Source organism: Strix uralensis, chromosome 6 (genome assembly GCF_047716275.1).
Source record: "Strix uralensis isolate ZFMK-TIS-50842 chromosome 6, bStrUra1, whole genome shotgun sequence".
Classification (NCBI taxonomy): Eukaryota; Metazoa; Chordata; class Aves; order Strigiformes; family Strigidae; genus Strix; species Strix uralensis.
This window is the reverse complement of record NC_133977.1, coordinates 34,199,413-34,226,767: the sequence shown is the minus strand read 5'-3', so window position 1 is coordinate 34,226,767 and position 27,355 is coordinate 34,199,413. Positions and strand designations below refer to the sequence as shown.

Here is a 27,355-nt window from a genome sequence, read left to right as displayed (position 1 = left end):
GGAATAGTACTAATGTAGCTAAACCTTATTTCCTTCATATGAAGGACAATTTCATCTTCTACAGAAAACAAAGTGTTTATCACCCAGTTTTATTTTTTCCACCTCTTTGAAACTTGGCAGCCATTTGACATCATCCGTCTCTATTAGGATGCCATGGGTTATCAATTGAACACTTATCTTAATTCATTGGCTATTTGGAAAATTACAATCCCAGATGGTTCTCTCTTGCAAAGATTTCTACAACTCACTGGCTCCACTACATACATTTGGTTTCTATTTGTACAGTAAATGTCATTTACATTGGCTGACTCCATTTTCCTTTTCTGATCACCATATGTCATTTTATTCCATTCTTTTTCTCAGCCTTAATTCCACTTTGCAACCCAATATAATTTGATTCTTCTCCTCTTACAAATTATATGATAGGAAATACTCAGTTTCATGCATATTGTTTAGCAATAACAAGGGCACACTTTTATTTATTAGAATTACCATGTGTTACCATAGACAAGAAATGCAACTAATGTAAATTCATGTTTTAGTCATGGTAACAGAAACTGCATCAACTATTGACACAGTACAATTCTTTAACTGATTCAAAGTCTTCTGCAAACACATCATCTAGTAAACATGAACAGTCCAGCAAAAATGAACTGCTTTCCCTGCTAACACATTTTTCTTGTGAAAAGAAGTATTTATTTTTAAAGAAATTGCTAAAGCATTTTTTATTTACTAAAAAAGGGAAGGTAGTCACAAAAGCAACACTTTTGTGTCTTGAAGTGAAAAAGTGATCTTCACTTTTTGTGAAGTGAAAAAGTGATCTAATCTCAGTTTACAAAAACAAAAAGTAGCCAGTCAACAACACTAAACATGAAGGCATTACAGTAAAAAATTGGCAGGAAAACAGTCATTCCAAAAATGGGCTTCAGCTTATTGCTATACAGCTATAGTTGTGGCATAATAAATACAGGTTCATTTTTCCCTTTTTATAGAAGTGTTTCTAAAAAGCTCCTTTGGTAAACACTAGCAAAACCTTTACCCTCAAGCAAAGCAAACACACTGAAGAAATTTGGTGCTCTTCTTCTAAGGCACAAGTCTGCTCTCGCCACCCTTCAAAAGGATACCCAAAGCAGGAGGGTTTGCAGAACGGCACTGCTTGAGCAAATGCCTCTTAGCTGGATTTCTTCATGAGTGAAAGCTCCAGCACCACCTGCTCACAGTATGAATCTGCTACAGCTCAGGAAAACTGCCCTGGGACTTGAATAACACTTTCTAAACCTTCACTCAAAGTTGTTTAGAATCAGGGATGGAAAATGTAAAAGCCAACATACCTTCCCCTCTGGCAGTTCAACAGGTGTGTGCTACATTAGCTAACCCTGTCTCTGTGCCACTGCCACCTTGACGTCACTGTTACTGGGTTGACAAAAGGTTTCCATGACAAATGAGAAAGCTGATCTGTTATCTTCCCCTTTGGAGGAAACTAAAATGCCCTTTCTCCCATATTCTGCTAGAACCACCCATCTTGTTTTTGGCATGTAGTACAGAGGGTGCGTTTTTGTGATTGATTTAGATTTCTCTCTGCTCTGGAAAAGAGAAGCCAAGTTGTTTGTTGTTTTTCCCCTAACTTAAAATAGAGGGTGTCACCCTCATCCCACTGCGATCCCACCCACCTCACCCACAGCACAATCTTCTTTGCAGGCATGTTGACTACCATGCTAAAAAAGAGAACAGATAACACTGAAAGAGGACAAACTTTGAAGCAACGAACAAAAACACTATTAAGACACTTGATTCTCTTCTTGGCTATAATTTATTACCTCTACTAGCAGGCACGGCCCATAATAGTTAGCAGATGTTTGAAACATCTCGTTTTGAACTTTGCCTAAGATTAAAAAGAGATCTTGTAGTGTTTAAACAGCAGCTGCAGAATGAAATAAGGTTGCCTTCCTAATGTGACAGAAACATTCAGCATAGAGTTAAACAAGGAGGACTTTTATATTCTGTAAATACTGAGGAAGCTAAATTTCTGTGCACAGGCACCCACACATTATAAATTTTATATGTGTCTAATTTGCAGCAATTGACATGAAATAACCCCAATGGAAAAGGCTGGCCCAGCTGCCTGAACGCTTCTTAGGTTTTTGCTACAATTTACCCCAGGCCTACAGCTCACCACAAGCAGGAGAAGGCTGGACTAGTTCAGCCATTAACACTAGGTTAGCAAATTTGCAGGTCCAAATTTATTTATTATTATGCATCAAGGGAGAACCTAGCAGTCCTCAAAGAGGATCATGTCCTGGATATGAAAACAAAACCAAAGGATCTTCAAGGAGCAATAAAATACATTTCACTACAGCTGTGCATCCCCACTACCCTTACTGCCAAGCTGTCCCTGGCAGGGATTTTACCCTGTGCAACAACCCAAATTTGCCCTTTATTTAAGCACTGGGGCCTGATGCTAAATTCAGTCTCATGGGCATAGTCCCTGTGAACCTCCTAGGACTACTGATTCCCCTACCTCTTGTTCCTACAATGATTAAACTTCAGCCAAAGGCTAACTAATTAACTGAAACAGATGGCTAAGCTGCTGATTTGGGGAAGTTAACATACAAACAGCTAATTTAAAAACAGGTTTAGATCTCAAAATTAATTATTGTTCCCTTTCAGACTGCATGTATTTCTTCTTTGCTTGGCAGCATGGCCACTTTCTGAGTTTTCTGTGAATTCTTCGTACTTGCAGGTTTCTCGATGGGCACAAGAGATCTTATGTGGCAGACAAGCCCTGATACGAAACAGATTTTGAAAGATCTGCTGTAGTGAACAAAGATGGCCCTAGCATTTATGTATCTGGTTTGAGTTAATATTTTTATCCCCTTAGAATACACAGGATTTTTTCCTAAGCTAGGCTTTTCCTAGTACACATGTTTCTTCTGATTTTAGTAACATAAGTTTGTAATACACTGCTTTCGAACAGATGTGATTTTGGAGCCTATCTTGAGGACTACTGCTCACCTTCAGAGCAAGGCAGACTCTAACCCAGCTGTGTACTATTGTCTTTGGGGAAGACAAAATGACTTTCTTTGACTCTTATTAAGATAATTTTAAATCCTGCTGCATGACAGCTAGTTACAACTCATGTGGCATGTAATATTAAAGATGTTATTACTGAATATGAAAATAGCTAAACACTTTTGTAAAATAATCAACTTAATTAATTGTCCCAGTGAGGCTCACAACTCCTAAGACCTTCAAACCAGTGCAGGACTTAAAAACCAGTGCTAACTCTATTCTTACTGAGCAGAGCACAGCATATGCTTAACATTAGGGGCATGTGCTTAATGGGCTCATGAAACAAGTCCTGTTTTATGATTCAGTGCAAGCAATTTGCAGCTCTGTATTCATCTTCCTTATGACCAGTAACGTGCCCATGAAATTACGACAGGCCAGTGGCAGGAAACAGAGCACTGGTCTCATCAACGGGGCCATTAGGCTGCACGACCATGGTACACAGCACCAGCCCAGGACAAGCCAACCCGCTCCAGCCCCGGTAGCAAGCCCTGGTCAATATGTTCAACCTACAACCAGATAACAGACGAAGGAAAACCACCACAGCTAATTAAACACTGTAGCTATTTAGCATAAAGAAACTATATGCAGGAATAATACCCACAGATGTTTTTACTACCGATTTACAGTAACTCCACCACTCCCAGCAGATGTCAACACTCTTGACTCAGAGAACACATTGCCTGCATATATTTTTTATTTAATTACCATGATTTTCAGAAATTTACTCGGTGGTGCTCAGAGCAGAGTCATTAATCTTCAGTAATCTCTTTGAGCAACAATTTCAACTTTTATGAGCCTGGAGCCCCTCTCTAAAGCAGTGGCTGTAATTGTCTGAGCACTGGATTTTATGCAAGGCAGTTGTCATGGCAACATGATAGGGAAGGGAGAACCCAAACAATAATTGCGCATCAAAGAATTATAAGTGCAGGGAAAATTCAGGACTAGATTCCATATTAAGACCTATAGGCTGTCCAAACTGCAGATTTTAAAGCTTAGGAAGACTGGTTATTATTCTAAGCTCTCTTGGGGATGGCTGTATTCCAGTGATGCATTATCACTGATCTGTTCCCATTATAATCCATCTATTTCACTGAAAATGACATGTTTGTGGGGCAGTGGAAAAGCAATCTGAAAAGGAACAATTGCACATCTCTGCTTTTGGTAGAGAAAAGAGAAAGAGGGAGGAGGAAAAAAATGTTATAATCAAAACTATATTTCAATAGCAAGCCTGGCTGTTGTAAAAATAATAATGGTCTTGGCTAGCCACTTGTTGTGAAATAATGAACCTTCTGCACCTTTATAATATTATTGCAGGCATTCTATAGAGGACCCTAATAAAAATGGATGGCTAACTAAATGAGAAAAGGCTGCTGCATTGTTTTATAAGGCAATAATCCAGTTCCAGAACACATAAATCGTAAACCCCAAACCAAAGAGTTTATACCAAGAACACAACACAACTTTATTGTTATTGTTACCCTGTTGCTCTTGTATATGCTGTTACAGATGTGTTTTCAAAATAATTAAAATCTTAGAGTTAGCAACAGAGCAGAGCATAATTATGTCTCAAGAGTGCTGAGTGCCCCAAGCTGTTATGAACCTTTCATATAAGGAAGGTGCTTTTTTTATGTTCACATGGATTGGTTTGCTGCTTAAAGATGGGAACATACAGATATGGAAGCCAAAATAACCTAGCAGAAGACCACTGCTTGGGACATAGATGATCTTGGTTTTAACTCCAGATCTGCTTCTTGTCCAATGTTTAATTTGGACCACTTCACTCTCCTATATCCCTTCTGTGTCTTGGAAACAGGGATAGTGTCAGTCACCTTTTCATGAGACGGAGTACAAACCTGCATTAGAGCTAATGGGTATTTTTTTGCAAGAAACATTCAGTTTGGATTAGCACATTTCTAGCAAGGCAAAAACTACCACAGCTTTGGTGAAACCACCAGTCTCCTCAACACCACTGCTAACCCCTCTGCCTCCCATGAGTGGTTGATATTCTTCCCTCCATAACGATGAGATCTGCATGTATTAGGTCTTGCCCTGTTTATCTACACCAAGCTTGCCAAGCCATTTGGATCAGCAGGCTGTTCTTTTTTGCTTCGGACTGCTCACCCAGCTGCAGGTATTAGTGGCACGCTTTTATTTTTTCAGCTTCTCATGGGTAACTAGTAGTCCCCATGGAGCAGAACCAGTGCAAGCCAGCTACCCACAGATCTGGGCTGTGTGGTCAAGTCTCCAGCTACAGTGGAAGGTTTTTCTGAGGGTCAAGCATATATGAAGTCTCTCAGCTATGTGGATTCTCTAGTAATGTGTGTGTCCATAAATACATGTGTTCATTGTACTGCATTTCTCCTATTTAGAGCAGCTTCTGGGTCTCTCTGCCTATCCTTATACTGACCTCCAATAGAAATTATTTTTGAGATCAGAAGCTTCTGTCAATTTGCTTGAAATTTGTCCAATAAGTACAAAAGTTATTAGAGGGCAGAATACAAACAGATGTGGAAAACATGAAAGAAAACTTTGTTTCCTTAGAAAATTAAATTAAAAACTTTCTCCTATCACAAGGGTAAGGACATATCTCTTCAGGATTTCCCTACAAACTTGTCTGCCCTATAATAATTCTATTTAAATCTGTCAACTATCCAGGTTTCAATCCATTTAATACATGCCATGTTTATTTTCTATTGTTCTGCTTTGTTAGTAAAAATATCATGTGGCCCAAATCAAATGCCCACAGAAGTCTATCACTGGGACACTATTTCCTCTATTACCTAAATTATAACCTCATTAGAAAATACCAAGCTAGTTTAATTTTATTGTCTATAAACAGGTGCTAACCAGCATTACTTACATGAACTGGATTTAATCCATTGTTAACTCACGCTCTTTATTTGTAGTTTCATTGTTATTCCTGGAGTCAGTATATCAGGTTTGCAATTCAGTTGTATTAACTTAAAATGAGACATGGCAGATTTTGAGAACTGCAATCTCTTCATCAAATCACAGGTGAAGTGGAATGATTTGACACTCATGAATCCTCTTACTGTTTTCATTTTTAGGTCAAATGCAATTTCTGAAGGTTTCTCAGGATCTTTTGTATTATTTATATCTCATGCAGGAATACAGAAACCCATTACTATGTCATTAGAAACCACATCAGTTTTGACTACTGTAGGTTAGACGATTCTTCTAGCATAAAAGACTCTGCTATGGGAACCTGAACAGAAATTAGAAAGCAACTACCTAATGGACATGCTAATGCAGCCTATTTGTGACTCAGATCTCTCATCCCATTCCTTCTGGACAGGACTAAATGGTCCTATTATATTAACACCTTTAAAAGGTTGCAACAGAGGTTAAGGATCGCCTATGCATGACAGCTGAACCGTACTTTAATGTTAGACGTGAACCCTAGAGACTGAAAATGACTCACGATGGGTATAACCTTAAGTTGCTCGATCCAAGTACGTAAGCGCAAGCATAGGCGCATGTCTGTTTGCTTGCACACTGCAGTCATGTTTCACTAATGCTTCTTTTTTCTGCGACATGCTAGAAACAACCTGCACAGCCTACGGGATGGAACAATACTATCAATGATTGCTCAGCACAAATGATTTAGGGGTCTTTTTATAGCTTCAGGATAAGCAACTTCCACATATACAATACTATAGCTCTTCTACTGCCTGTGAGGCAAGACAGTCTATGCATGATGGCTCGTTTTATTTTATCAATTTCTGATTCAGATTTCTTTGGCTTTATTGTAACCAACTGTCTGTGCATTTTAGACATTTAAAAATGGTTCTTTCCCACTCTTAGCTGCCTCTGCAGTAATAACAAAGCATGATCCTGGACAGTTTGGCACATGGTTAATAGCTGTTGGTGCTTTAGCAGTTTTAGCATATGCTAATTGGGTTAACAAGGTACTAAGTGCTCCAAGGTGTTATGAATGTGTTGTAAAATCAAAAGCTCTGCTGTCAAATGCATTCATTACTCATGGTCTGTAATTTGCTTGCAGCAAGCCTACTCCAAAAGACAGTATTCCAACTGTTTGTCTTACTCTTCTGTGAAAGACATTAGCACAACAGCACAAAACGCATCTTTAAGCGATAACGTTTCATTTCTAGCAAAGGAATCTCAGCCAATAGGTTCCCTGGTATCTTTGGAGGGTGTCAGATTCCTCTTCAGCTGCAGCCAGACAATCAAGTCACAGTGGGCCCCTTGCCATGGGTTGCTCTCAGCAGGCTCCTCTGAGGGAAGTAAGACATTTGGCCACCTGGGCACAGCCAGTCTCCAGAGGGCTGTGGACCTGGTGGGGCTTTGCCCATGCCTCTGCTCTGTGAGAGACTCCCATCCACTGCTTGGGGCTGTTCCACATGCCCTCACTCCCTGCTCTTTTCCCCGTCTCAGCCTCTAGGCTTTATTGCTGTTCCCACTCTCCTGCTCCTCATCTTTTGCTCTTTAGGCATGATTCCTCATTTCCACCTCTTGCTACCCAGTTGTAGTGCCTGACAGTGTTTCTGATCTTTGCAAAATACCAACCACAGTCATCAGACCAAAGGTCTGTCACAGGTACCCTGTGCTCTCCATTTTACAAGTAATCTCAGATAAAACAGTCATATTACTGTTCAAGTCTACAGAACAGACTAGAAAGTCAGAGTATCACTTGTTCCCATTGCCCATTTTTCTGAAACATGCCCAATATGTCCACTGACATGAGACAGGTTCACTTGATACCTTCTCCTCCTTCTGCTAGTTCTCTCATACTAAAATTCACATCCCTTGTTATTTCTGTGGAACCGAGCAACTCATTATTTACTGTCCCCCCTCTTCCTGTTCATTTTCCTTTCCTATTAACACAAAAGCCTTACTCAACAATGACATTTAAGTTGACATTGATTTCTGTGGTATTTGAAGTCAACAAAATAAGATAAACCATATATCTTTGCCTGATTACACTTGGTGACAAAAAAAAATCCCTGCCTGCAGGTATAACCAACTCGTATGGACCTGACTAACTGCACTGGTCATTTCATCCAGCCAAAGCACTGAATGAAATTAAAACTGAATGGCTGGATTAAAGCACTTCATTGACTAATCAGCATCAGTGAACAAAGTTACTGGCAACAAAGAAGTTGAATCTTACATCCTAGATGTATGGAGGAATGAAGGATAGGAAATTTCTTTTTTCTCTTCAGAAAAAACTGAAGAAGGAGTAAACCACTGCACACTATGCAGCAGACAGGAGAAGAATACATGAATATGAGAGATCAAGTAAAGAAATGATCACCCAGTCAAGAGGTTGTTTGCATAAGACTTAATCACCCAAGAACACACTTTAATGGAATCTGGAAAGGAGCATACAGAAAATGACTTGTTCTAAGGAACAGCTGACTGTAAATGGTAGCAACTCTTTATGCAATTAACACTCTTCAATGGAAACAGGTGTGACAGCAGGAAGGAAATGTTTAATCTTTGGATCTAAAAACATGATTCTTCCTTGTTTGACTAAAAGATTAGTGTTGGCTCAAAGCCAGTATCAGGCTCAAAACTCTCCTGTTTCAAGCATAAAGGTTCAAAGCAATAACCCGCTTGAGAGGGGACACAAATTCAGGTCCCACTGAAGTCGTCCTCACACACTTAAAAGGGACAGGGTTTCACCTGGACTCCTAACTGGTTTCCAGAAGCTGAGGTGGGAACACACAGGTGTGATGGGCAGCTGAATCCAGATAGCTCATATGTGCACTTTTACACAATGCTTACATGAGTGAGTTCTGTATTTGCTATACTGCAGCCGATGAAAAAAAATCTGTTCTTCTGCACCAAAAAGATAACTGTGACCAGTTACACAGTGGAAACATGCCACACCCTCAAACAGCTCCTGGAGTAACCACTTGAGTTAGCATATTACACCAACTTATAATGCTGGCTCTAACCTGGCAATGCAAAAAAGTAACTTTGCATAATTACCATAACTTAGCAAACAAAGCACAAAAGATTCAAATCTGACTGACTTCAAAGGTCAATAAATATATGCCCTACATGGAGCTTATATTGTGCTGAATCAAGGCTACCATTCCCTCTCTCTGCCTGCTGCTCATGAAACAGTTTGGTCACCTACCCTATGTGGTGAGTAGAGGATGTGCAATTCAAGCTCCACATGCAATTCCTGCTTCCAGCGACTTCTTCCATCCTGCTCAGCCACCACAGCCCCTGTAACATGCCACTGGGCTATGCATGGGGAATTGCTGCAGCTGGATGATCTAACACTCCTAACTCTTTTGGCTCCAGAAATTTAAAAGGAATGCTCACAATTTATTTAATCCTAGAATCCATCTTATTGTAGGAGTTAATAGTCAGATAATACTATGTATAACATTCCAAGCATGGTGCCATAAATAAGAAAGCATTTAAATAAAAGAGTTCGCAGCAGAAGTTCAAATCCAGTTCCAAGATTCACTTCATTAAAAAACAAACCAATCTATTAATCTCCATTGCTGTATATTTTAAAGACATGAAAAATAGATTCTAAGAGCTTCTGAGCACCAAAAGCTGCTTCTGCAGTTTGAAAAGAAAGAAGAAATAACATTAAATTGGCTTTTTAAAGGCTTCTCCTTCCTTTGCATGTTCGCATTCTTACGGCACATTTCATTTGTAACCTGGCATTCAGCCCCACAGAAGGATTTTTCCCAACTCAAAAGGGCTTCCAGGAACAAAACAAGGTTCCTCCTACACTTATAGACATCTGGTTAAATCTAGAAAGAGTCAAACCAAGTCTTGCCCAGTGCTTTCTTAAGAGCATAAAATACCTGGAAAGAAAAGTAGGACATGGCAACTGATTCTCTCTCAGCCCTCATGGTGGAGTGGTGGTAGCTGGCAGCCTCTACAAACCTGACAGTTGAAGCAATTTGCTCTTCACACAGGTAAACGCCGGTAAGAGCACGACTTCAGCTGTGCCTCAAGCAGTAAGGCAAGAAATTTCATATGAAATTCTATCTTCATAAAATACTTCAACATGGATTTAGAAAACCCCCTCACAGTTCATTGTCTATCATTTACTATATTAAACAGTTCATTGCCTTTCCTCCAACAAATAAAAATAGAAAATCTATTTCTGATTTTTGCTGTATGGGTCACATGTTGTATCACTGGCATGGGATGCCAAGCCTCCCATCAGTTGCTCAAGATTCAGTAGGAACACTCTCTTCTCCTGGCTTGATAACCTTGCTGCTAGTTGCTTCCATAGCTGCTCAGGCCCAGTTACAGAAAGCCGAATCACTTCTTAATAAAGTTAGGCTTTAAACTAAATTAATCTTATTTGACACTAAAATAAGATGCTTAACAAAATTACTGAGTTGAAATTCCAGCCTGGAATGACTATGATCTTTGGAGAATAAGCAGTTGTATCCAGAAATAATTTTGTTGCTCATCTTTAGCTTTCAATGGATCCTACATACATGGACACTAATACTCTTTGAGCAGATAATTTGTTTCTAGATGGGGCAGATATCTGATCCTTCCCAAAATGGGCCAAATTTCTCTCTCAAAACAGAAATGCAAACCCTATCTGTGAAGGTTTGGCCTAACTAGAGTTTGAATACTGAAAACAGGTAAATTTGGCCCAGTAATTCAGACCAAACTGAAGGTGGGGAAGACAATGCACACAAATGACATTTTGAATTGTACCACTATAAAGATGTCAGGAAAATCTCTGAACAAGTACTGTCTATTCATTTCCCATAAGAAAGGGTGCCCAGTGGATTCGGCATGAAGTGAGACTGAAACAGAACTTCTCTTCATGTTGGGGCAGCAGTGTGAGCTCTGGCAAATCACATCATTGCTCTGTGACCTGGTTTTTTCAGCCATAAAATGACTCCAACTTCTTTGCATAGACTGAGATCTATGAATACAGAATATAAGAGAGACATGCCATGCAATTGAAGGCAGTTGCTCTTTTGCAGCTTGTCTGCGTATTTGTTAAAACAGGACTATCAAAATAGAACAAACAGCAAGTGAGACCTCTCCTGTTAGTGATGATAATGTGAAAAAGGTAAAAACTCTTCCTAATTCTGTCATCAGGACTCAGTTAAAACTCACTAAACTGCTAATACCTGCCATGATTTTATTTCATTTTCCTCAATCTTATAAATGCTGCCTTGGGACACTCAGAATCACTCCTTTATGATCCACCATCAAGAGTTTATCTTAAGGATTTTAAAATCACTTCTCTTTGCTAGATTTATTTTCTCCTCTACAGAACAAAGAAATTTAGCAATACAGACCCAATCTGTTGTGAATAAAAAGAAAAGCTAGAAAAGTGTTCTAGCTCTTGCGACGGTATTTTATATTGTTTCCCATGAGGGGAATTATCACCATTAATGGTGATTGCAAATCCCTGTGTACTGGGACATTAGCTTCCCCTACGCTTGTTACTGAAATGAAAGAAGACAACTAAAATATTACAGAGCTGCTTTATAAAGCACTTATCCTATTAAGCCATTTTACATATGGATGGGATGCCCAGAAGAATTCTTTGGGGAATTTATCAGATATAACATTAAGAAATGTAAAGGAAAGCCCTCATTCATTAGGATCTATTTTAGCAGTTACTATATCACTCCTATCAACAAAAAAGCCAGGTTTATGCATGCAAGTGGACACCTTTTAGATCTGCACCCTGGGAGGCACATCCTGGTTCTCCTGAAATGCAGCGGTGCTGCTCTTTCTCTCTCACAGCAACCAAGGACTGGGAACCAGCAGATGGAAAATAAGTTGTATATTTTTTTAGAAGACATCTGCTTTAGACCAGCTCTTCCTGAACTATTTTTATATTCCATCCTCACAGGGAAAGTGTTTTGTTCAAAGTCTGGAGGCAAATCCCACTACTACTGAAACAAAACCCTGAGCAGCCAGTGGATTCCTTAAGGGCTGGATGTGGTGTGGAGCTACGAGATGCTCAGAGCCAGATATTCACCTGGTGCACGGTGAGGTGGTTTCCTTGACCTGATGAAACAAAACTGACTTACATTTCATCCTGTTTTCTTTCCATTTCTTCAAATGACTTATCTTTTCTGCCTCGCATCTCTGACCCTAGCAGCTGCCTAACCCAGTGCAACAGCTCTCATCGTCCCCTTTCTCCCTCTTTGCATTTGCAGTGCCACATAACAAATTGCATTTCATCTTCAACAATGTTATCGTTTTTGTGGAAATGAACGGACAAGTGCTCTTAAGTAACACATACTCATCACACAATGAGAAGGTCATAAAGGAGCAACTCGATGAGCTTGAGAAAGGGTTGATTTCTAAAGTGCTTTCTCAGACCTCAAATTTCTCTCCTAGAAAGCTTGAAGGGCAAAGGTTTCACAAAGGCAAAAGGTACCAAAGGTTCAGTCCCTGGGGGAGGGGGGATGGGCAGCAGAACCTCAGGGTTTGAAAAGAGTTTCTTCAAAATAATTGCATGTAGCACTGAGACCAGGACCTCTGAAAGAATATGAAACCTCAGAGATTTCAAAAGACAACCCAGACAAACAACCCCTGAAGGCCTGATTCACACCTCTGTTATATTTCAGCTGCAGAGGGAGGGGAGATGCAGCCATAGTCTGCTCAGCCATTGCAACAAAAGCCAGAAGTGATTCATGAACCACAGCCCTCAGCCCCTAACCTGCACCCTGCAGTCAGCAGCTGTTTAAGCCAGTACAAAGCTGGGGGAAGGTGTCCCCTTGCTGGATCTGCTGCTGGGGAGGTATGGGGATAGCAGAGACAGGGTTCTGTCTGCCTTTCAAGTGCCCCAGCACACACTGGCAGCCTGCACAGTGGAGGATCCTGTGTGATGTGCGGTGCCTAGCTGTGAAGGCAAAGACCAGTCAGCTGAATGACTCTTTTCCTGTTTTATATGTAGCAACAGATATAGAATGTGGCCCTTTACCCTTCTAAGCAGAATCAGTTAAATTCATACAAAAATCAACTCTCGCTGCATTATCTGTAGCAAGCCAGAAAGCTAAAGTTTCTCTGTGTGTTTCAATTTACTTTCTCCTCTCTCTATAAATGTCATACTTCTAACTGATGGTTTCACAACTCCAACTCCAATTTTAAAGGAACATCACATGGTTTGGTTAAGGAAAGTGTCCCTTCCCTTGGGTAGAGCCCCTGCTGTCCTTTTCTATTGACTCCTCAAGATCACGCAGTAAATATCAACACTGGAAAACTTTTAGAAGTAATAACGCCAACTGAGGCCTGAGACCTGTGGGGCACAGCTGGTTCCCACCCTCAATTCTTCCTGCAGCCTCTGCAAGCTGAGAAGGCTCAGTACCTCAAGAGATGGTGCCCTAAAGACACAACAACAAACCCAACCACCTCTTGTGAAAATAAATAACCATAGCCGACACACAGCTTTTCTCCACGAGAGTGGAAAATACGCATGTGTGGTCCAGCCATGCTCTTTCAGCAAATGTTTGTTTGCAAGTACGGTCAGGAAGTGATGCTGTAGTGTCAGGAAAAATGAACCCAGGGAGAAAAGGGGTTGTGGAGTTGCGCCATACATTTCACACCCCTCTGTTTCTCGCCCACACACATTTGAGGAGGGTGAGTTTGATTTTGATTGTTGGTGGGTTATAATTAATGCAAGATCCAAACAGAAAAATAAAGTTTGTCTGGATAGCAGCAGCACTGCAATTCTGGAAACCGATGCTTGGGGGAAGCTTTGGATGTCTCTCAGCTGTAGGTTGCCAGTAGCAAGGCATGCGTGCAGTTTACAAGGTGGAGAGAATGCTGACTCTAAGGCAGGGAAGGGCCTCCTGGGGCACCCTGCCGCAAAAATATTTGGCTCCAGAATAAATACTGCTTCAGATCACTGAAAAGATTGCGAGTTTGTGGACTAGCAGCAGCAACCAGAATAGCCCTCCCCACAACTCAAAGACTCTTCTTCCCTGCTTGACCAAGGGGTGAGAAGAGGCAAAACTTTAGTGGGATCTAAGGGGAAAGAGAAAAGAAAATAATGATACATTGTGTGGTGTGATCTCTTCCTCTGGTTCCCTCACATCTAATGTCTCCATTTCTCATGAAAACTCTCACCTCCCTCATCTGCCTGCCCAGTTCTGTGCTTCTCTGTGGCTTGCCCTCCATGTTCCTCTGCTTCCTCCTCTTGCCTCCCAATGCAGTATCTATGTTCTTGTGATGCTTCGTGGTCCTCTATGTTCACAGCTGTACTCAACTAGGTACACACAAAGACTGAAGTAGATGTGGTCTTGCTCAAAGAGTTAAAATCAATTAACTCACTGCCTGTCTGGTCTCTTTCACCCATAATCAGGCATTGCATCTTTTATGAGGCCATGCTATAAACGCCTCTTCCACATGAGAATGTGTGAATGAGTTTTATATAGGTTTTATATAAAGGTTTGGATGGAGAGACAGTCATCAGCAGACAGCAAGCTGAAGAGAGGAAAAGTATGAGCTGAGATGGTAGCTTGTGGATTTTTCCCAAGAACTGATCATCTCTGGAGGGAGACAAGCAGTCTTGCTGAATCCCCAGGATCTTATAAATTCAGCACACCAAGAGTCAGCCAAATCTGGACAAGGCCACCAGCACACACTAGCATCAACAACTGGTTGTATAACTCAGACTAGATCCAAGAAGGCAATGGCTGCTGCATGCAAATATACATATACACGGGATGAAAGAAAGGACCCTTCAGCAGAACTTCTAGACACCTGCCTAAGAGCTACTGCACAAAAATACAACTCTCCACCCCTGAATTAAAGGTGTTCTTATAAATATTGTTTGTGATCTGTGTTTTCCTGACTTGATCCCCTATATGAAGAAAAGGGCAACTGTTTCCCTTTGTCCTCCTCTTTCACACACAGTTTTGTTTTCAATATCAAACTGCTTGCTAGTATTAACCTTGAACTTGGATGATCTCCAGTGTTCTCCAGCATCCTTGATCAATGAACTTAACAGTGTTGCTCAAAGACCTGTTCTTAACACTAATTTCTCATCTCACTTAATCTCTCCTTCCTTTCTAGACAGTTATTCTGTATTATCCCTATATGCCCTTTATAGCTGGAACCATGCCGTTCCAAGGTTTTCTAAGTTTCTTGAACAAACCTGGTGCTTTACAGCTAATAAGAATTAACCACACAGAAATGATGAATTCTAAAAGGAAAAAAAAATCTGTGCCAACAAGAAAACATATTGTTCCTCCAGAGGGATATATTTAATATTGTACAGCCAATTCAAACAAACATGCTGTAATCACCAGAATGAAACCTCAGAAACAACTCAAAACAACAGCACAGGATAAATAAATATGAACTCAAATTCTCTGAAGAACACGAGGAGAATGATCAGGTTTAGATGAGGAACAGCTTCTTGCTTACTGACAACATGGAAGGTAGAACTTGAGATGAAGTAAAAAAATAATAAAATACTCTTCTTTAAAACAAGTTCTGAATCCTGCCTGCTCCTTTCTTTCTAAGCCTAGCACTTCAGATGATCTGGTGCCTGGCCTAAGAATGGCTACAGAGACAATCCCAGAATACTGATGGACACTTCCTATTCTATTTATGTCCTCATTTTGAGGGGACCATATAATCTATCCACTTTTAATTAACCCTTTTCCCCCTTCTATCAACAGATAAATTGGCAAAACCAGCATGACTCTGAGCCAGGAGTATCTATTCCATGTCTGGAGCAGGCTTGTTTACAAAGTGGTGCTCGGACCTTTCAGATCGTAGGTCTCGGCAAGTGCCAGTGTACTCTCATGAGATGTGACAAAACAGGTAGGTCTGAGGGCACCCCGAGGAATCACCTCACCAGGGTCATAGCCCAGTACTGTCATTCTGTGCTGTGAGAGAAGTACAAGAACATAAGTGATAAGGAACTGTTCAAGAAGAGAAAGGGAAGGAATTAGTGAATAATTTACAGGTCACTGAATGCTAATTTTGATAAGAAATAATGGAGAAACAGCCTTTAACGACTTAACAGTTCAGCTTGCACTCTCATTATCATATATTTAGAGGAAAGAGGAACTCAGCCACTTGATCTCTTAATATATATCTTTTTGTCTATCCATTACAGATGGAATCCTGCTGGAAAAACATACTATTTTTGACTAACATTAATCAATTTTAACTGTTTCCCATTCAGTCAAAGATCCGTTTAGATCTAGAAGCTCCTCTGCCATTTGAAGACTAACTCAATTTCTAATGTAACATAAATGCCAACAAATCTTTGACATTCGATTCCTTGAAAATCACAGCACATTTATAAAAGTCAAACAACAGCTGGTCTCTCTTTAGATCTGAAAACTAGAATATCCTTTAATTCTTCTGTGCAAATCAATAATTTGATTGAACCCTATTTTAAAATCACTTGGGTTGGTGATGTCTTTGAAAGAAAGAAAGAAAGGGATTTTACTGCACTTCCTTCTTACTCTGTTTTGATTGCATCAAACTGATTCACTTAAACATCCCCATAACTTAAACATCCTCTTTCTTCACAGCAGGCATCAAAACATCCTTTTTTGTTTGATAATATAGATTTATTGTTATGGAGCATAATTTATTTCCTGTCATTTAACACCATAATATAGTCCACAGCTGAGTTTCAACCATCTTTACAAGGGCAGCATTCTGCACCTTATTCCTGTACACTTTAAAATTACAGCCATCCTGTCTAAGCAGGATCACATGTTCTTCAGAAATATCTTGTGATTGAGAAATGCCACATTTGAAGTGAATTTAAGATACTTGTTCTATCAACTAAGATGACCTTCAGCTGTGTTCATCAGCACATTAGTATAGAATCTGATTTTCACACTGCTTGCAAGAATAGAAAGGAGATACCAAGTGGGCTGCCACAGAAATTACGTATAAATACCCTCACATGACTGTGTTGACCCTTTATATTCATAGCTACAATGTTCTCAGGTGAGGTTCAGCCTGAAGGCATCCCATACACTTGTTTTATCATAGAGGGACTTGACTTGTACTTTCAAATGTTACTGATTTACTTATTTTCCACCAAAAGATGCATTAGACTGAAATGATCTAAAAATAAAAGCATACTGAATGCTGATCCTTATTTCCTAAATGAAAAAAAAAAACCCAACTATGAAAATCAATAACAAATGTTCTTTATGAAATGAATAGCAACAGAAAAGAAAATTTACAGAAGAATGCACTTTATAAAAGCATGCTTTATCTGCCCTGGGTGTAACTACCAGCTACGCATGGAGGAAAATGCTGAAAAGAAATCTTTGAAGAATCTCTTTCCCTAGGACTGCACTTTCAGTTGGATCTCTTCTCAGCATCTGATCACCCAACTGAATCTGGATTCATATCTGCAGTTATTTATAGCTGCAAATGAAAAACTGGGAGAGGTGGTAAGAAAATATCTGCTGCTTCTGCACTGATCTGGAAATAAACCTGTGAGTGTTGACTCATTACTCTTCACAGACCACCAGAGGAATGGCTTTCCTTCAGGGACAGAATTGTGTCCAAACATTTTGAGAGCAGAGGTCTCGCTAAAGCTCAAATAGCATCTTCAGAAATCCCAGCTGAGATATTTAAGATAGATGGCAAATTTCACACATACCTTTTATGAAGCTATTTCCCAGAAATATTATCCAATGAACAATATGATTTCTAGTTCCATGGACACTACAGATGTTCCACATTTCCAGATATTAATTTTTGTCCATGAAAAATGCTCCACAGTCAGCACTCTCCTTAAGCAGGAAACTTCCATAGGCAGTTTGGGATTTTTTTTTTCCAGAGTGCATTAAGCACATTAGAAACAATTACTTTGGAATTAAAACTTTTTTGATATCATATAATTAAAAATCTAACACTATTCATATTATTTTAAATCTCCCTTAAGGTGAGAAAGAAAGAACCTGTTACAAAGCTTGTGCCTTCTTTCCTTTGCTTTGGCTTTGCTATATTTTCAAAGCGATGAAGCCAGGGTTGTGTGAAACACTCTAATCTCTGGGTAAATTCTGGCTAAAATTCAACTACCAGATAAAAAAAGGGGGCCTTTGCTGAAAGTCATCCAGTGTCATCATCTCTTAGGTAGCTGCGGGAGGAATTGTCCAGCCATGCAGCACAGTAAGAAATGGGTAAGGCTCCACTTTAAGGTTAGGACTTAGAGAAAGTTCCCTGAGCAATTACTATGAAGTTTGCAAGTGCTTCCAACTTGTGTCATATTTTAAAAGCAGCTGCTCATGTCTTACTTTGTTTTTCAACAGAATACATACACCTTTTCTGAGAAAGCTCTTTGAAACAAGACAGCCTGTCTTTAGTGCCACCTCCACCCACAGCTGCAACAAATACTTGCTGGCAACAACAGAAAGGAAATGTCCCTACTCTCAGCAGCACTTACACCCTTGACAGGTCACTTCTCAGAGGTAAACCTCTTGACCATCTACTTGTTACATTTAGAAATAGGTGCTGGAAAAGACAGATAACATGTAATTCAAGCCAGGATTAAACCTGGCTGAAAACTAAGGATGGTAAGAATTACTTTCACCCTTGTTTTGAAATCTGGTTCCAATCCAGGGAAGACCAAAGTCCATTTTTTCTAAGTTCTCAGAGATAAAAAGAGTCAAAGGCCCCAGAATTATCCTGGGAGATTTGTGTTGTTGGCAGTACCAACATTAATAGCTGTGCTGAGGAGCTGGACACCCTGTGCCACATGCATTATAAATCCAAAACAAAGAACTGTCAACTGACTCTGCTTGTAGACGACAGGTGGGTAAATTCCTGTAAAACTACAAGTCACACAGTGACCAGTGCACAGAGAAAAAAAGGCAATGCAAGACCTATCATCCAAGTCCCCAAAACAGAGATTAAGTTATATCAAGGCAGAGCATAGGCCTAAAACTGAGCAAGGGATGTTTTAACTATTTGGATCACATCTCGGGTTCAGTTTTCTGTGAGTGCCCATGCAACTTTGTACAATGAGTCAAATAAGGTGAGTGTAGCACTTCAGTCCTGGGATGACCTAATTTGGAAATCTAACTAATTTAAACCTTGTCTGTTTGAGTGTGTTATATTTCACTCCAAGAGCCTTACCTTTTTTTTGTTTTCCAAAAGACTGAAAAATCTCGAATGGAGACAGGCAACTATAGCTCTGCAATTCAAAAGCTAGAACATTTCATGATGCTGGCAGTGCTGCATTCCTGATATGAAATACAGGAAGCAAAGGGAAAGTCCTTACTTATACTTAGGAAAGAGAGAGAAGAAAAATTGCCACAGTAATATTACTGAGCATGAAGGATCAGAAAGGTAAGTTCCTGTCAAAGAAGGCATTGCCAGCAGAGATAAACCAGTCTTATTTTATCAGCTCCAAGTGTCACTTCAATGACCTCAGTTTCAGGGAACCATTCACAGTAAAAAAACCTGATGCACCTATTTGTATATTTTTCCCAGGGAAGAGTTGAATTTACAGGGTTCCTAGCCAAGATTCAGAGCAAGAATTAAGAGGCAGTCTCCCAAAGCCCAAGGAAATGTTAAGAAACTGCCTAAGGAAATGTTAAGAGTGAGAGAGAGATGTCAGCTCCTGGCTGAACAATTTATTTCCTTTATAAGGTAAACATTTTGCTACGACATGACAGTATCTTGAAAAGAGTTAATAACCTATAGCTAGTGAGCACTCAAGATGGCTAATTAAAGTGCCGAAATGTTTTATGTCAGGTTTTCCTTTGACAGTTATCATATTCTCTCTTTTCCACAGGTGAGGGCAGTAAGAACTCAGTGTGACAACAGCACTAATGGTAGGCAGCATCCAAGCGATAGAAATATATCCTCTGGAGTCATAATTCACTCCTCTTTCTTTATCATATCTTCACAGAAAAAAATCACTTAACAGTCAGCAGTCATTTTCTGTTACATAAATTTAATTTTACTTGTGATACCATAATTTATCAGTCACTATAAGGGAGCAGCACTCCAGACAGTACACTTCTGAATTCTGGCACATCGCTTGCCTGGACAGGATCAGTGTAGAATAATCACAACAATACTTACATAAATGAGACCAAATCAATCCCTTCCATTGCCCATTAGAAACTCACAGTTGTTAAATCTAATCTAATTTACTGAGAGTAAAATATGTAGGTTGGAGGAATAATTCCCAAGTCAATGCCCAGCCTCACCTGGCAGACAACTCTCTATGCATCACCTTTCACAGGGCTCCAGAAAACATGAAGATTTCTAAAGAAATACTCCAGATTCTGTATTTAAATGACTATCTGCTTTACCACCCACTCCATATTCCCATGATCATGCTCTCCCTTAGCTCTGTCATAGTCAAGAGTTTACATCATACCTTCCAACTTCCTTCACATCAGCTACAAGCTATAGCAGCCATTAAACATAAGCAGAGGGAATTTCCAGACAGGTCTTTTCTATTCCGTTCAGTCCCACTGCTCAAGTACTGTGTAGATTCCAGTCCACAGTGATACATGTTTTGACCATACACAAGCACTGCTGGGGGTCAACAGCTCTTGTCCCTTGAGATTACTCCAGTTCTGCAGTAGAAATGTGTCTTGCACTAACTCAATACTGAACTCACTGGCAGAGATGGAAAAGGACAGAACTTGGATCATGGGATGCACACATCATGCCATAATAATGCCAGAGGGATAGAGGGCTTGGATCACTAGCTGTATAACATATTTTGTAGGAGCCTAGAGATGATTTAAAAATCCATAGTATCAGGAGTTCAAAGGAAAAAAATGCTTCAGGAAAGTAAAGTATATAACCGAAAGCTACAGAATAACAGCATTGAAGAGAGACAGAGATCTGCTATATAGTTTTTAGTTCTGCTTGGTATATCAGTTCCCTTGCTGAGAAACTAACTAGAAATTAAACTGTCAGCTCAGTGAGAGTGCTCTTGTTAGCAGAATTAATGCATGTGTTTGCCTTATGGTATTGTTTTTAATTTCTCCGTGCCTTGAATTCCCTCTCTGAAAATGGGGATCTCTCATTTTTATCCCAGGTCTGCATTTTCTGTATTTGACAAAGTAATATTTCATATTGACATCAATTCTTTAAAATGCTTTTTCCTTAGGTTGATGCTCTTATTTCAAGATTTCAAGAGGATTTTCATGGAAAAAGTATTAATATTTATTTTGTAGCAATTGCTTTCATTTTTTAATTGAGCTTTTCCAAGTCATTCCAACTTTGAGAGGAGCCTTAGGCTTGCTGCTGATTCCAGGCCAGTCTGACAGCACAGAAGAGAAGAATGTTATTAGTACCAAAAGCAGAGAAATCTCTGGTGGGATCAGCTTTATGATCCAGGCAGAGCTGATATGCAATGCTGGTAGTAGCAAGGATCACGGTCTCATTGCTAGCATGCTCCAAGGGGCTAGTTCCACTTTCAAGTGGCTAGAGAGCTGAGCTTGCATGTAAACACAGATTTGCAACTAGATCCTACTCTGAAGTGCCTGTGCCTTCATGTCATAGAATCACAGAATGGTTTGGTTGGAAGGGACCTTAAAGATCATCCAGCTCCAACCCCCCTGCCATGGTCAAGAACACCTTCCACTAGACCAGGTTGCTCAAAGCCCCATCCAACCTGGCCTTGAACACTGCCAGGGAGGGGGCAGCCACAGCTTCTCTGGGAAACCTGTGCCAATGCCTCACCACCCTCACAGGAAAAAATCTTTCCCTTATATCTAACCTAAATCTACCCTCTTTCAGTTTAAAACCATTACCCTCTTATCCTATCCCTACACTCCCTGATAAAAAGTCCCTCCCCATCTTTCCTGTAGCCCCCTTGAAGTACTGGAAGGCCGCTATAAGGTCTCCCCAGAGCCTTCTCTTCTCCAGGCTGAACAACCCCAACTCTCTCAGCCTGTCCTCACAGGGGAGCTGCTCCAGCCCCCTGATCATCTTTGTGGCCTCTTCTGGACCTGCTTGAGCAGGTCCATGTCCTTCTTCTGCTGGGGGCCCCAGAGCTGGACAGGTGGGGTCTCACAAGAGACAGCACTGCAGGTGGGGTCTCACAAGAATGGAGTAGAGGGGGAGAATCCCCTTCCTCAACCTGCTGGCCACACTTCTCTTGATGCAGCCCAGGACACGGTTGGCTTTCTGGGCTGCGAGTGCACATTGCTGGCTCACAGTCAGTTTTCCATCCACTGATACCCCCAAGTCCTTCTCTGCAGGGCTGCTCTCAATCCTCTCATTGCCCAGCCTGTATTTGTGCTTGGGATTGCCTTGATCCATGTGCAGGGTCTTGCACTTGGCCTTGTTGCACAGGCCCACCTCTCAAGCCTGTCAGGGTCCCTCTGGATGGCACACCTTCCCTCCATCATGTCAACGCAAACCACACACAAACCCACTTTTATTTGCAGGATCCATGTCCTGTGATGGGGAGAGCAGGGCACGCTCTGTGCTGGGCTGTTATCTCAGCTTTATGGTAGTGTGAGGGAGAAGACTTTTTTCTCAGTGACATTTAGGGAACAATGCCAGCCATCAGCAACCAAGAGCTCCCTGCTTGCTGTAGTCAGGTTTCCAACTCCCACTGCTGGAAGGAAGTGGCTGAACTCCAGCTGACAGGATTGACAGTTTCAGAGAAGGGAGTATTTGTAAACTTCCTGCTCACCTTAACATACTTAATTTCTTTATAAGCTGCCCAGTCAGAGTGGGATCTTTGGCTTTTCAACTTGTTTTTTAGGCATTTTAATTTCAATACTTAATTTTCAGAATAATTTATGCTGGGAAGCAATGATTGGCCACATTGTATATGTTGATGGTGGCATCTAATAAACATAGTAATTTTCCTTAAGTTCTCCTTGTGAGGTATGTAGCAGAACAAGTTTCCTTTACTATTGAATGAGTGAGCATTTCCATTTGGTAATTCTGGTTTTTTTAATCAGCACATATTAACACTAGGCAATAGTTCAAGGAAATACTACCTATTTAGAAAAATATGTAGCATGCTGGTGCACAACTTTATGGAGTTCAAACCCAAAATGATTAGTAGCCTGAAGCAAGAAAGTGGGGGATCAAGGCACTCCTCATAAGAGTGTTACTTGGAAAGGAAACTTCCTAAGGTACTGACGATTTCCTAACGAAAAATCTGAAGCAGTACTTACTGCATCAGATCCTAACTCCTGCTTCAGTAACAGTATCACAGGGAGAAAGCTGTTTTACCTTGATTAGAAGCCTTTCAAGAAAAGAGAATCTGCCTCTAGGTGACTTGTTCCAACAAGCCGTAATTCTAAAACCTCCCCTCTTATACCAGTTACCTTCAATTAGAAAAATGATTATTCTCAGATTTTATATAATACCACTGATGTGGAAGAGGTCAAGATCTCAGCCTCATGACTGCTGAAAGATGAGCTGAGTACAGTTTCTAATGGAAAAGATAAAAGTATATAGTGTATATTTATTTTTAGAGAGTAAAAACTTCTCAGTTCACATTACAGGGCTTTTTTCCACATCCAAAAACAACACGAGGAAATGAGCACTGCTCTCCTCAGCATTCTGCAAAAGCGAACAAAAAAATAGCCATTAGAAGATGGACCGGTATCGCCAGAAACAGCTGTTTTACAAGCCAATAGATCAATGGGTTTAACAAATGAGAATGCCCTGCATGCTAGCATTTTCTTTATGCAATTCCCCACTGCTTTGAATCCAAATATAAAGACTGAAATCCTGTCTGCCATGAATTGAATAGGGCAAGGATTTCTCCCTAAGGAGAGGTTTTTAGATAGCGTGCTGAAGAGGGCTTACTGTATAGAACAAAATCCGTCTAGCTTGCCTTTTGGAAAAGGATGAAGATATTTTGCATAGTAGGTTACCTAGGACCTGACTTGGATGCTCAATGGGATTTACACTCACTATAATAGTATTCATTATCTGTTAATTCTTTAGCACTGAGTCCGGTTCATGAACCCAATTTTTCCCCTCTATATAATACTTATATAAGACCAAATGATAATCCAAATAATTCTTTTTCTGTGTATGAAATATTTTAGATTTCATATAGAAAAAGTCATAGATTGCAAGTGGAAAAATAAACATTTTATATGTTCTCTCTTCTCTTTTACAAATGTACAGACCTACAGACATTACTTGAAGTCTCCGTTTCTAGTACATAGTATTTAATGAAAATGAAATGTTTCAGCCCAGGGATAATTGCTTTATGTGTTTTTGAGAGAGAAAAATCCAAGAAAATTAAAGATATTAAGGATTAAGATCCAGATTTAAGAATCTACTTAAATGGGTATTTAATTTAAAAGACAGGAGTAATCTCCTTTTTTTTTTTTTAAACAGACTTGGACATTTCTTTTTTTTTTTTCTTTTAATCTGAAGAGTCTTGTATAATCACCTGACCACTGCCTGCAGCCAGGAAAGCCTGAATATTGAAAGACTTAGTAACATTTCTGAGTCAAGCATATAATTAAGAATATTTTCAAAGCAGAGTCTGCTGCTATAAAGATGGCTGTGAATTTCCTTCAATATACAAAACCAGCTCTGAGTTTGGGTCTGTATCCTGTGTTGGGACAACATAGGACAATGCTATAATTAATGTACAAATGTAATGTTTGCAAGAATTCCTGTCTCCCCCCCAAATTCCTAATCCAAACAAGAAAAAAAAAAATGTGCAATGTGCCATCAGATGTAATTTGTGATGGCATCCAACATGTGAGTGACAGAGCAGAACTAGGACTCTGCTCTTCTGGCCCCCAGTCAAGTGCTCTATCCTCTGCACCAAATGATCCCCCTGATAAATGTTATGGCAAGGTTCAGCTGTCTTGAGAGAAAGCAAAATCCTTGCTGAATTTACAGTAATGTTATCTCATTCCCACTTAACAACAAAAAACCTTCTGCCTTTTTAGGAGTTTGAAATGCAAAAGTAAAGCTTTGATCTAGGGTTGTGCCATGATGAGAGAGACAGAAATTGCTATTCGCAACACAGAAGGAACTGGCTCACAAATAGGTTGAAATAAATACATATTACTGGAGGCACAAGGAGTGTTATTAAGCAGAAGTGCTACTTGAAATTGGGAATCTTTGAGAGGTTGTGTTTTTGTCTAAAATGTTGTTTGGCATTCTTGTCTAAACATTCAACTAAAGTGTTAGGTAATCCTTGGGCATAACAGCAAGATTTAGGGAAAGGACAAAGCCTGTCAGCTAAATCTTTGGATTCTTTTGCCTTCAGAGAGTAATATCAACTCTTAAATGATACTTGAGAATTGTTTCCAGCACTGAGTTAATACATAGGTGGTCCCAGTGCAGGATTAATCTGCTGCCATCCTGGCACACTGCTAGCACTACAAAGCTCTTTTGATGTGTTTGTAAATGAGGCTGCTGTGAACAGCCAGAGTTTTTAAAGGTAGGAGCTCTTTCTCCTGGGTCCTCTGGGATCTCTGAGATCTCACTGGGGTGCACAGAGAGGTCATGCACAGAGGCTACAGCTACAACTCAGAGCCGGGATCTGAACTCCTGGGAATAACTCTGTTGGAGTTAAACAGGCAGGGAAACCACTATTTGCTGAACTCATTACCTATCGGTGCTGTTATCAGTACCACACAAGTTAATTATAGCATGTATGTTACAGAGTTTACCAAGCACTATCATCTGTGCCAAGAAACCTTAACTAGAGAGCATGATATGGTACAGTCTCCCAGTGCAAATAACTCAGTACCAGTCTATGTGAGAAGATAAATCTTCCCATTCCAATGCGATTCACTGAGACCATCCTAGAAGATAAGCTCAACTACACACTGGAGGGAAAAAATCCCCCTTTAAAGTTGGAGAGTAAAGCAACTTGGAATGACAGTGAATTGTTCCCATGTCATCACAACCAGGAGTCTTGTGTCTTGTGTCCTTGCACAGCTTTGGGATCTGCTAAGACAGTCCCCTCGCAGCAGATGCTGATATGTGCTAAGGGCTTTGTGCAAGCAGCATAAGAACCGGTGTTTGAACCGAGACTGAACGCAGGTCTGCCTCCATGCCACTTCGACGGGAAGTAAGACAACCCAGCTCCATCTGTCATTAATTTGGGTAACATTGTGTAGAAAAACTAAGAGAGAACAATAAAGCAATGCAGGGAGTTCATTTTCCTTGGAGCAAAGACACAGTAATGCAGCACTCTGAGGGCTAAATCCTCCACAGTATTCTGGCGTTAGCATCAGTGACAATACGCAAACTGTTCAGCAGGAACTGCCTCTCCATCTAAGGATGATACACTAGTTGCTCAGATTCAACAAAGCACATACAAGTATATTTAAGCTTTAGGTGTACACTGGAACTTGTTTCTATTCATTGAATGTATATAAGGACACACAAACAGCCTTAAGTCAGCAAGTGACCTTAACTACCTTAAAAAAGTAAAAAATGACATAACTCTAGAACTGATTTAGCCAGTGGTAACAAATTTTTCCCTGTACAATCTGGTGCTCAATTTATCTCATACACATTCACCATTCAGTTCAAACAAGTTTTTGGGTTGAAATTCCTGTAACTGTTTCCAGTCTTGCATCCTTAAACCAGCTGTTGCCATGATGAGCTGTCATTCAGGATACAGCCTGATAGTTTCCTGTGCTGTTGGCACTATAGATCTTGTATGCAGCTACAGCATGCAGTATGGAGCATCTTACCTAGACCCCGCCTGTCTACCATAATTCATGCAACTGAGTCAATGGGCTTGGGGCAAACAAGCAAAGCTTATGCAAATGCTTAAAATTAGGCATGAGATCAACTACTCTACTAAGTCAGGGCCTTTCTCAGGAATGATAAATGTGAAAAACATGAAAAAGTAGGTCACATCTGTGTGGACTGAAGACATAAGAAAACACTCCTTTGACATCGGGCAAAGTATTTGCATACATTACAGTGGCCTTTGGATTGTGAGGATTAATACTTTTCTAATGCACATTATTGGCCAAAAAACCATGGGAACATGCCTTCAAGATAAATACAACAGGTAGTCTTACAAAGGTAATTTATTTGCAATTAACTCCTATTTCTGAGTCCATCTTTCAAAATAATGTCTGCACTGAACCTTACTTGTGAACTTTACAACCATAACCTTGAACTCTGATTTTGTGAAGACACCTTGTGTAAGTAGCAGCGTAATTAAAGCCCTGACAAACAGATAAACCCATAATTGTACTGCAGAACTCATCCTTTTGCCAGTTAGACATGATTTCAAAACAACACATAACAAGAATATGGACATTCTCTCAGTGGATATGACAAACCCCATCAGCACAGCTAAGGTAAATTATTACTAACAGCCCATTTGCTCCTACCACCAACTGCTAATTCA

The 27,355-nt window shown here is 40.2% G+C and overlaps 1 protein-coding gene across 4 annotated transcripts in view; it reads right to left on the bottom strand.

Annotated features, from left to right (window-relative positions):
- KALRN (kalirin RhoGEF kinase) overlaps positions 1-27,355 on the bottom strand; it is a 526,142-nt gene that overhangs the window by 116,194 nt on the left and 382,593 nt on the right. The window lies entirely within an intron of this gene.